Here is a 12,309-nt window from a genome sequence, read left to right as displayed (position 1 = left end):
CCCAGCGCTTAGAACAGTGCTCTGCACATAGTAAGCGCTTAACAAATACCAACATTATTATTATTATTACAAGCTAATCAGGTTGGACACGGTCCCTGTCCTACACTGGGCTCAGTCTCAATCCCCGTTTTATAGATGAGGTAACTGAGTCACAGAGGCATGAAGTGGCTTGTCCAAGGTCACATAGCAGACAAGTGACGGAGCTGGGATTAGAACCCTGGTCCTTCTGATTCCCAGGCCCGTGCTCTATCCACTAGGCTCTCCTGCTTCTAACATTTTGAATGATAACAGGGGAAGGGGAGGTCTCGGAGAGGAGGTTTCTCAGGCTCCAAGTTGAAAAATGCAGGAGCAAACACGTAAGAGCAGGGATAAGAGAGATACGCCTGGGGGAGAAAGCAGGATGAAGCCCGTCTTCAGCCAGGGCTGGTTGGTTTATGCAGAACTGCACAGGTCCCAGGGGAGATGTGATGTGAAAGCATGAGATATTTTTTAAAAAATGGTGGCAAACCCTAACAACAGCAAAATACTAAATCTGACAATAGGCTTTGAGTTTAGGTTTAATAATAATAATAATAATAATAATAATGTTGATATCTGTGCTTACTATGTGCAGAGCACTGTCCTAAGCGTTGAGGTAGATACAGGGTAATCAGGTTGTCCCACATGAGGCTCACAGACTTAATCCCCATTTTACAGATGAAGTAACTGAGGCCAGAGAAGTTAGGTGGCACCTTCATTCATTCATTCATTCAATCGTATTTATTGAGAGCTTACTGTGTGCAGAGCACTGTACTAAGTGCTTGGACTGTACAGTTCGGTAACAGGGACCTTAATGGGTCCCAGAGTTCAGTGGACTGTGACAATAATAATAACTGTGGTATTTGTTAAGCGTTTACAATATGCCAAGCGCTGTTCTAAGCTCTGGGGTAGATATGAGCAGGTTGGTCACAGCCCCTGTCCCACATGGAGCTCACTGTCTTAATCCCCACTTTACAGATGAGGTAATTGAGGCCCAGAGAAGTGAACTGACTTGCCCACGGCCATTCAGCAGACAATTGGCAGAGCGGGATTAGAACCCATGACCTTCTGACTCCCAGGCCCGTGCTCTATCAACTACACCATCCTGCTTCCTAAATAGAGAATAACGGTCAGGATTACAGACCCATGGTGAAGGGCTTTAGGGCAGGTGGAAGATGGTTGAAGATTCCCCTCCCCTTCAGCGCTATAGCATGTATGTACTACTACTAATAACGATGGTATTTGTTAAATGCTTACTATGTACCAAGCACTGTTCTAAGCGCTGCGGTAGATACAAGGTAATCAGGTTGTCCCACGTGGGGCTCAAAGTCTTAATCCCCATTTTACAGATGAGGGAACTGAGGCACAGAGAAGCTAAGTGGCTTGCCCAAGATCACACAGCTGACAAGTAGCAGAGCTGGGTTTAATAATAATAATAATAATGTTGGTATTTGTTAAGCGCTTACTATGTGCCAAGCACTGTTCTAAGCGCTGGGGTAGAAACAGGATAATCTGGTTGTCCCACGTGGGGCTCACAGTCTTAATCCCCATTTTACAGATGAGGTAACTGAGGCACCCAGAAGTTAAGTGACTTGCTCACAGTCACACCACTGACGGGTGGCGGAGTTTAGAACCCATGTCCTTCCGACTCCCAAACCGGTGTTCTATCTTCTAAGCTACTCTGCATCTCGTGATGAAGATAACACCTTTCCCTTCCCCCGATCGCTAGACTGGGTGCGGAGGAATGAGATAATGTCTATAAAATTATCTGTATTCTGTGGAGGAGAGAATTTTTTATGAATCAGCCTAACAGGTCCCTTTTAACACTTTAACCTGCAGATATTTCTATCTGCCCATAATATCTCCAGTTTTTCTCCCTCTAAGCAAGGTCATGGAGCTAAAACATCCTCTAGACTGTAAAATCACTGTGGGCAGAGAACATGTCTATCAAATCTGTTGTATTATAAGCTTCCAAGTACTTTAGTACAGTGCTCCGCACACGGTAAGCACTCAATAAATACTTGTTTTGTTGTCTGTCTCCTCCTTTTAGACTGTGAGCCCGTTGTTGGGCAGGGATTGTCTCTAACTGTTGCCAAATTGTACACTCCAAGCGCTTAGTACAGTCATCTGCACACAGTAAGCGCTCAATAGATATGATTGAATGAATGAATAAATGCCAGTGATTGATTGATTTAATGGCAGGAATATTTGTTGCCTGATAGAGGGGAGAGAACTGTCCTGATGTTATGAGCCTGATTTTCCATTTTTGTTATACTCACTGTTGGAAATGGATCGGAATGACAGTCTGTTTATCAGGAGAGTCCAAACTTAATAACTGTGGTATTTGTTAGGCACTTACTGTGTGTCAAACACTGCACTAAGCACTGGGGTAGATAGAAAATAACCAGGTTAAAATCGGTTCCTGTCCCACAAGGGGCTCGCAGTCTAAGTAGAAGGAAGAACAGGTTTTGAATCGACATTTTGCAGATGAGGGAATTGAGGCAAAATGAAGTTAAGTGACTTGCCCAAGTTCCCACCACAGAAAAGGGATGGAGCTGAGATTAGAACCCAGGTCCTCTGACTCCCAGGCCCATGCTCTTTCCACTAGACCACAGTGCTTCTCACTTCTTGCTCCCTTTAGTTCAAAGAACCACTCATTACGCTGCCCCTGCTGCTTGAAAAGAGGACTTGAAATTGCTCTCAGCCAAAGACTGTAGTCACTTCATAATAATAACAAAAATAATGATATTTGTTAAGCACTTACCGTGTTCCAGGCACCGTACTAAGCGCGGGGTGGATAGTATCAAATCAGGTTGGACACAGTCCCTGTCCCCTGTGGGGCTCACAGTCTCCTTTTTACAGATGAGGTAACTGAGGCCCACAGAAGTGACTTGCCCAAAGTCACTCAGCAGACGTGGTGGAGCCGGAATTAGAACCCGTAACCTTCTGACTCCCCGGCCCGGGCTTTAGCCACTACGCCATGCAGCTTCTAAGTGGCTTCTAATCCCAGCTCCACCACTTGTCTGCTGTGTGACTTTGGGCAAATCACTTCACTTCTCTGTGCTTCTGTTTCTTCAACAGCAAAATGGGGATTCAATTCATTCATTGAATAGTATTTATTGAGCGCTTACTATGCGCAGAGCACTGTACTAAGCGCTTGGAACGGACAAATCGGCAACAGATAGAGACAGTCCCTGCCCATTGACGGGCTTACAGTCTAATCGGGGGAGATTCAATATCTATTCTCCCTCCCTCCTTCTTAGACTGTGAGCCCCACGTGGGACCTGATTATTTTGTATCGACCCCAGCATTTAGGAGAGTGCTTGGCACCTAATGAGTGCCCTGCAAATACCATAATGTTATTTGGTTTCAGCCTCTTCTACAGCAACAGCAACCCTGACTCTTCTAAGCATATGACCATCCCAAAGCCATACTGCAAAAGCTCCTTGAGAGCAGGGATCAGGTCTGCCGACTCTACTGTAATACTAATGTTGGTATTTGTTAAGCGTTTACTATGTGCCGAGCACCGTTCTAAGCGCTGGGGTAGACCCAGGGGAATCGGGTTGTCCCACGTGGGGCTCACAGTCTTAACCCCCATTTTACAGATGAGGTAACTGAGGCACAGAGCAGTTAAGTGACTTGCCCACAGTCACGCAGCTGACAAGAGGCAGAGACTGTACTCTCCCAAGCATTCAGTACAGTGCTGTACACCCAGTAGGTGCTCAATAAGCACCACTGATTGATTGAAATCCGAACTGTACATTCCAAGCACTTAGTCCGGGGCTCTGCACGTAACAAGCGCTCAATAAATACGATTGAATGAATTGAAAGGAGCAGGAAGGTACCCCGCAGGAGTAAGGAGATGAAGAAATGTGTGGCTGAAGAGTAGCATGGTGGAGTGGATAGAGCATGGAACTGGCAGTCAGAAGGACTTGGGTTCTAATTCTGGCTCTGACACTTGTCTGCTGTGTGACCTTCGGCAAGTCACTTTGCTTCTCTGTGCCTCGGTTACCTCATCTGTAAAATGGAGATTGAGACTGTGAGCCCCATATGGGACAGGGACTGTTTCCAACCCGATTTGCTTGAATCCACCCCAGCGCTTAGTACAGTGCCTGGCACATAGTAAATGCTTAACAAATATCACAATTCTTATTATTGTAAATGCTTAACAAATACCACATTTTTTTTTAATTGTAGAGGACGATGGCTGGGTATCTTATTTTGCCCTGCCGAGGGGGTTCCAGGCCCAAAAAGTTGGAGCACCGCTAAGTTAGTGGGCTGGAACCTAAAAACCGTGGCCATTTCTCTCACGTCACTCGCGGATCAAAACACTTATTTGTCTATAGTCTCTTATCAGCTAACCTTGAATGGCTTACAGGGATTTTCTGTCCAAGCAGCCCCAGCCTCCCCGAAACGACCCGTGTCTGTTCCACATTGAACCCGTGCTTCTGACTTCCACGCCTTACCTTCTCCTCAGAATCTTGCTAAACTTAACCTGGCAAAAAAACCAAACCACAATACTTCTTCGTCTCAGCGGGATGCTTCCTGTCCCTGCCTGACTAGGATTTCTGTTTCTCAGCCCTCTCGGGGCAGGGAGACTCCGTAAGGTGGTTAATTTCTCCACCTCTAAAGGAAGACGGCCGCGCCTTCGGTCTGCGCCACCCGGAGTCGGGGAGACATCCAGGGACACCATCAAAGCCAACTGTTCCAGCAGATCTCCAATGGCAACAGACTGATCATTGTTCCTGGCGTTCCCCATCTTTCCTTACCTCCTAATCCTCAAGGAATAGGACCACTGGAAGCTTTCTCCCCTCTCTCCAGGGCTTTGGGCGCAGTTGCTGTTGTCGCTGCCTCTGAGGAAGTTAATGATCGACACCAACCCTTCCTCAGCTGGTGTGTGTGTGTGTGGTGGGGGGAAATAACTTGCTGCCTGTCAGCCGCGGGCATGCGCAGGCGCCGGGCCTGGCTGGATCCTTTTGTTGCTTGTCATTCCCCGGTCAGACCGTTTCCAGGAGGAAAGGGACAGAGCGTGCAGTGAGATCCGAGCGGCCTGCCGGGCTCGACAGAGGAGCCGAAGCCAGACAACTGCTTCTGGCAGTCGGCCTGCCGCGGCTGGCAGAGCAGGTTGTGTGACTTAGAGGGGCCTCCGACCCGACCGGTCTGTCACTCAACAGGCTTGAGAAAGGGCAAAGATGGGATCAAAGGACCCCGGGGAGAGATATCGAAGAGCCGAAAGGATCTTTTTTTTTCCGGCACTGGCTAATAGCAATAATGGTATTTGGGGAAGCAGCGTGGCTCGGTGGAAAAGAGCCTGGGCTTCGGAGTCAGAGGTCATGAGTTCGACTCCCGGCTCTGCCACTTGTCAGCCGTGTGACTGTGGGCAAGTCACTTCACTTCTCTGGGCCTCAGTTCCCTCATCTGTAAAATGGGGATTAACTGTGAGCCTCACGTGGGACGACCTGATGACCCTGTATCTCCCCCAGCGCTTAGAACAGTGCTCCGCACATAGTAAGCGCTTAACAAATACCAACATTATTATTATTATTTGTTAAGCGCTTATTATGTGCCAGGCACCGTACTAAGATCTGGGGTGGATACCAGCAAACGGGGTTGGACATAGTCCCTGTCCCACTGGGACTCACAGTCTCAGTCTCATTTTATAGATGGTGGTAACTGAGGCACAGAGAAGTGAAGTGATATGCCCAAGATCACACAGCAGACAAGTGATGGAGTCAGGATTAGAATCCATGACCTTCTGACTCCCAGGCCCATGCTCTATCCACTATACCATGCTGCATGTTAAGCACTTGATATGTGCCAGACACTGTACTAAAGGTTGAGGTAGATACATGCTAATGATGGTGGACACAGTCCATATCCCACATGGTACTCACAGTCTTAATCTTAGGGAAGTCTTAGGGAAGCAGCGTGGCTCAGTGGAAAGAGCCCGGGCTTGGGAGTCAGAGATCATGGGTTCGAATCCCAGCTCTGCCACTTGTCAGCTGTGTGACTGTGGGCGAGTCACTTCACTTCTCGGTGCCTCAGTTATCTCATCTGTAAAATGGGGATTAAGACTGTGAGCCTCACGTGGGACAACCTGATTACCCTGTATCTACCCCAGTGCTCAGAACAGTGTTCTGCACAAAGTAAGCGCTTAACAAAACCAACATTATTATTATTAATCCCCCATTTTCTCTCCCCAGCTCTAGATTGTAAGCGAGACTATATGGGCAGAGAACGTATCTGCTAATTCTGCTTTATTGTACTCTCCACAGTGCTTAGTACAGTGCTCTGCACATAGTAAGTGTTCAATAAATGCCATATACTGATTTTACAGATGGACCTAAGCGAGGCACAGAGAAGTTAAGCGAACTGCCCATGGTCAAGCAGCAGACAAGTGGAGGAGCTGGGATTAGAACCCAGGTCCTCTGACTCCCAGGCCCGTGCCCTTTCCACTAGGCCACGCTGTCTCTCCATGTCTTAACAATTTCACAAGCAAATTGGGAGGTTTAAAGCAAAGCACCTAAGAGCTTTGTGTTAGCTCATCCTGACATAGCTGTTAGATTACATTGTCGCACAAGCTTTGGATGCTAAAGTGCTCCCACACAGGCTTGCGCCTCTTAGGTTATCTCGAGTGAAATACCGAGAGCGTAATTCCTCCCACTGTGTTCTCACTGCAGATATTTCTTGCGTAGGTGTCGGTCCAGTTCAGTGATTTCCGATTATTCTTTTCTCGCTGCTGGTTTGGACATCTCCAACTAAGAATCTTTAATAGCCAGGGATTTGATAAAGAAATCCCCTTTACCAGATACCACGGCCCCGGCTAAGAAGAGAAGCAGCGTGGCTTAGTGGCAAGAGCCCGGGCTTGGGAGTCAGAGGACGTGGGTTCTAATCCCGCCTCCGCCACTTGTCTGCTGTGTGACCTTGGTGGGCAAGTCACTTAACTTCTCTTTGACTCGTTTACTTCATCTGGAAAATGGGGATTAAAGGTGCGAGCCCCACGTGGGACAACCTGATTACTCTGTATCTACACCAGCGTTTAGAACAGTGCTTGGCACATAGTAAGCACTTAACAAATGCCATAATTATTATTAAGAAATGATATGTGACTCACTGCAGCTGCTCCTTGCCTCCACAGATCGTGGCCTAGTGGAAAGAGCACGGGCCCAGGAGTCAAAGGACCTGGGTTCTAATGCAGGTTCTGCCACTTGTCTGCTGTGTGACTTTGAGCAAGTTACTTAACTTCTCTGGACCTCTGTTCCCTCATGTGTAAAATGAGGATTCATTATCTGTTCTCCTTCCTTCTTAGACTGTGAGCCTCATGTGGGACCTGATTATCGTGTATCTACCCCAGTGCTTAGTTTAGTGCTTGGCACATAGTACGCATTTAACAGTTATCAGCATTATTAGGTAGTATTTGTGAAGCACTTTCTGCTTGCCAAGCACTATATTAAGAACTACTGTGTGCCAAGCACTATACTAAGAACTGGGTTACAAACAAGGTAATCAGTTTGGACACAGTCCCTGTTCCACATGGGGCTTACAATGTAGGTAGGAGGCAACACAGGTATTTAATCCCCATTTTTCAGATGAGGAAACTGAAGCACAGTGAATTGCAAGATCATATAGCTAGTAAGTGGAAGAGCTGGGATTAGAACCCAGGTCCTCTGACTCCTTGACCCATGCTCTTTCCACTAGGCCATGCTGCTTCTCCATTTCTTAACATTTCACAGGAGCACTGGGAGATTTAAGCAAAGCAGCCGAGAGCTTCCTGTGCACTAACTCATCCTAACAAAGCAGTTAGATCACACTGATAACAGAGAGTTAGAGATGTAGAAGGAGAAAAAGAGAGGGCAGGGATGTTGTGGCTAATTTAAATCTCTTCCCAACTAGGCAATGAATTTTAAATTCTGCTTCCAACAAACAGCATAGTCACTTTAAAGCAAGAGTCTATAATAATAATAATAATAATGATGATGTTGGTATCTGTCAAGCGCTTACTATGTGCCGAGCACTGTTCTAAGCACTGGGGTAGACGCAGGGGAATCAGGTTGTCCCACGTGAGGCTCACAGTCTTAATCCCCATTTTACAGATGAGATAACTGAGGCACCGAGAAGTTAAGTGACTTGCCCAAAGTCACACAGCTGACAAGTGGCTGAGCCGGGATTTGAACCCATGACCTCTGACTCCAAAGCCCGTGCTCTTTCCACTGAGCCACGCTGTCTATAAACTGGGCCTCAGGAGGCTTATCTTCCCTAAGCCACATGTGTCTCTCAAGCCAGAGAGGGGGCTTTGAAACGGTCACCACCATGAAAGACAAGGCTTTTAAAAGTGTTAGATGCATAATTAAGCAAATGAGGTTAGTTTGTGTTTACAATGTATGATTGAATCTTTGCTCACCAACTACTCAAAGCCAATCCACACACTTTGGTTTTTTAGTACCAACCTGCTTCCTGTACTTGGCTCTACCTCCCCCACCGATGACCCCCTTGCTCATGCCCACCCTATTTCCTGGAGCTCTCCCCTCCTTCTATATTTCCCACAAATCACCCCTCTCCTCATTGTCAAAGCCATTTTATTGCCATTGTTCTTGTTTTATTGCCATTGTTCTTGTCTGCCTGTCTCCCCCATTAGACCGGAAGCCCGTCAAAGGGCAGGGACTGTCTCTATCTGTTGCCGATTTGTACATTCCAAGCGCTTAGTACAGTGCTCTGCACATAGTAAGCGCTCAATAAATACTATTGAGTGAATGAAAGCCCTACTAAAATCATACTGCTTCCACGAAGCCTTCCCTGACTAAGCTGTCATCCTCCCACTCGATTTTCCCTCCCTAATACCTCTCCTACGCACTCAGTCCCACCCTGCAAACACTTAGGTACTCATCTACACCCACAGCACTTATGTACATATTCTTATACTTCCCTTATCTATAATTTACTTTAATAAATACTGCATTATACTCTCCCAAGCGCTTTATACTCTGCTAGGCACAAAGTCAGCGCTCAGTGAATTCCACTGGTTGATTGATTTGGCTCCGCTCTTTGTAGACAGAGAATGTGTCTCACAACTCTGTTTTATGGTACTCTTCCAAGCGCTTAGTACAGTGCTCTGCACAAGGTAAGTCCTCAGTGAATACGATTGATTATTCTGCCAAAAAGGATCGCTGACCCCCATTTAAAGGAAGCCCTGGGCCACTCCAAAAATGTACCTAGCCCCAGTATGAGGGCATTTAAAGGGCTTCGATTTCAAACCGAAGGTCTTTAAGGGCGAGAGTAAACCTCCACATCAGGCTAGGCAGCAAAAGCTTGCACTTTGGAACCCGCAAATCACCATCAGCACGATCAGCCAAAAATCTAAAATCGTGGTGGCGACACCATGATGAAACAAAATACCTACATGTTTTTTATTATGGGTGTTAATAATTTTTTAGACTGAGACAGTATCTCATGTCACGCAACGCTAACCCAACACGCTTTTCTGTTACTTCTATACATCATCTTGCTTTCTTGCACGGCGGCAAAGCCCACCCTCAGAAAAATAACTCAAGCTATGCTGTATTCAAGTAGGTTAGGGCATGTGTAGAAATTATGTCGGTGGGCTGGGGACACAGAGCGGAGGCAGGTTTGATGGTGGTGCTAAGTCCATGGTGTAGGGAAGGAGGGTGACAGTACTGGGAAGCTTATCAGTCAAAAAAAATCAACCAAATGTATTGAGCGCTTTACTGTGTGCAGAGCACTGAAATTAGCTCTTGGGAAAGTACAATATAAGAGTTTCCCTGCCCACAACGAGCTTACAGTCTAGAAGGGGAGACAGATATTAATACAAAGGAATGTTACAGATACGGACATAAGTGCTGTGGGGCTGGGAGGGGGAATAAATAAAGAAAGCAACAGATCCAGCAATTACCTGTAGATGAACACCCCAAATGCTGGCTTGGGCTGCCAGCGTCCTATTTTCATTCCCTACGAATGAATGTAACAGGGAAGCTGAGGAAAATCCCCGAGATCATTTACAGAGGATAATCATGATTGTAGAATTTCTCGAGTGTGTACATTGAGCCAAGCACTGTACAAAGCTCTGGGGGAGGCACAAGATAATTAGGCTGGACACAGTCTGTGTCCCAAGTGGGGCTCACAGCTTTAATCCTCATTTTACAGATGAGGTAGCTGAGGCTGGTGAAGCAGCATAGCCTAGTTGATAGAGCACGTGCCTGGGAGTCAAAAAGGACCTGGGTTCCAATTCCAGCTCCTCTACTTGTCTGCAGTGTGCCTTTGGGCAAGTCATTTAACATGTCGGGGCCTCAGTTACCTCATCTGTAAAGTGGGGATTTAGATTGTGAGCCCCATGTGGGACGTGGACTGTGTCTAACCTGATTTTTTTGTATCTACCCCAACACTTAATACAGTTCCCTGCACATAGTAAGTGCTTAACAGATACCATAAAAACAGATTTTTAAAAAAGGCACAGAGAAGCGAACTGACTTGCCCAAGGTCACACAACAGAAGAGTTTCTGAGCTGAGATTAGAATCCAGGTCCTCTGACTCCCAGGCCTATGCTGTTTCCAGTAGGCCCTGTTGCTCCTATTTACACCGTGGGGCCCATGTGGGGCCTGATTTTCTTGTATCTATCCCAGTGCTTAACACATAGTAAGGGCTTAACAAATGCCACAATTATGTGTGTGTGATAGTGATGAGGGAAGAAGGGAGTAGCTTCATTGTGTTATTTTACACAAGAATATTCTTAATGAATGATGGACCTTAAAATTCACCACTGCTCAGCCAACAGCCATTTAGCTCTGGAGAGGGAAGGAGACATGAAGACGGGAAAGGGGGTAAGAGATCTAGCTTGGAGGAGGTGACTGGATTCTACCGTACTGAGTGCTTACTGTGTGTAAAACATTATACTAAATGCTTGGGAGAGTACAATGTAACAACAAACAGACACATTCCTGCCCACAAGGAGCTTGCTGTCTAGAGGGGGTGACAGACACTAACATAAATAAGTAAATAAATAGGTGAATAAACAAAATAAATTGGGTTTGGGGTACGGTGGAGTTTAATTCTAATTCCAGGCCCGGTATCATTTATCTCCCTTCCACTGGGGCAAACATTACTCAGACTTCAACAAAGATCGATTAACGGTTGACTCCATTAGAAGAAGCGAGGATGGTGCTCTATTGGTATAATTCTTTAGCGAAGTAGGGAAATAGCGCAAACTACCACCATTTTAGGCATGAGGCAGACACAGACTGTTAGATGTGGCCTTCGGCAATGAGTCTCCAGAATCATTTGGCTACAGAGCCAAATGCTACAATCGCTACAGGGCTACAGAGTATTCAGCCCCAGAGCTTGAAGTGAAGAGGGTTGAAGAAGGATCTAGTTTCTCACTGAAACCATCCGACGAACATTCAGTGAACTTGAAATCATTCCCAGCTTTCTCAGTTCCTACACGGTCCTGCTTTGTGGTCTTTTATGGAGGCTGGAGAAGGGAAGCTTAATCTGAGCCAGTGGATAAACCATCCACTTTCTTATTTCTCCAGTGAAAATGACACCTACACCACCATACTTCCTTTTTTATCTGGCAATCAATCAAAGGTGTTTATCTGTTACCGATTTGTACATTCCAAGCGCTTAGTACAGTGCTCTGCACATAGTAAGCGCTCAATAAATACTATTGAATGAATTGAGTGTTTACTGTGGACTGTACTAAGCATCTCTAGACTGTAAGCCCCTTGTGAGCAGGGAACTGCTGTATTGTACTCTCCCAACCACTTAGTATAGTGCTCTACCCACAGTAAACTCTCAATAAATAAGATTGAATGAATTAATTAATTTGGGAGAGTACAATAACAGAATTGATAGAAACATTCCCTGCCCACAGGAGTTTACAGTCTCATCAATTATCATCTACCCCAAGTCCAAGAATGTTCTGGTTTTCCAAGGGTCTAAGAAATTCTTTTGTTCAATATGCTCTCTCTCAAAATGATTTTTCTTCCATGAAAGAAACCTCTCATTTTTAGAAAGAGGAAGAAAGATCTTTGTAATAATAGGTATTAGCATGTTGCATTAGATGATCATTTTTTTCCCTTCCCTTCTGCATGCATTTGGATTTGTGACCTTTGGGTATTTGATATTCGCCCCACCCTCGACCCCACAGCACTTATGTCCGTATCTTTGAATTATATATAATAAATTATTGATTTATGATAGTGTTGATCTCCTCCTCCTGTAAACTCGCTGTGGCCAGAGAAAGTGTCTGCTTATTCTGTTGTACTCTCCCAAGTGCTTAGT

The 12,309-nt window shown here is 45.9% G+C and overlaps 1 protein-coding gene across 1 annotated transcript in view; it reads right to left on the bottom strand.

Moving 5' to 3' along the window:
- ARHGEF37 (Rho guanine nucleotide exchange factor 37) overlaps positions 1 to 4,944 on the bottom strand; it is a 37,297-nt gene extending 32,353 nt beyond the window's left edge. Inside the window, exon 1 of the mRNA XM_029051241.2 lies at positions 4,788 to 4,944. The gene's annotated coding sequence lies outside the window, so the exon portion shown is untranslated. The remainder of the gene's footprint in view (positions 1 to 4,787) is intronic.
- Between the last annotated feature and the right edge of the window lie 7,365 nt (positions 4,945 to 12,309).

The sequence above is a fragment of the Ornithorhynchus anatinus genome, chromosome X1 (assembly GCF_004115215.2).
Source record: "Ornithorhynchus anatinus isolate Pmale09 chromosome X1, mOrnAna1.pri.v4, whole genome shotgun sequence".
NCBI classification, from domain to species: domain Eukaryota; kingdom Metazoa; phylum Chordata; class Mammalia; order Monotremata; family Ornithorhynchidae; genus Ornithorhynchus; species Ornithorhynchus anatinus.
The sequence above is the reverse complement of the archived record's forward strand: the minus strand, read 5'-3'. Positions and strand labels throughout refer to the sequence as shown.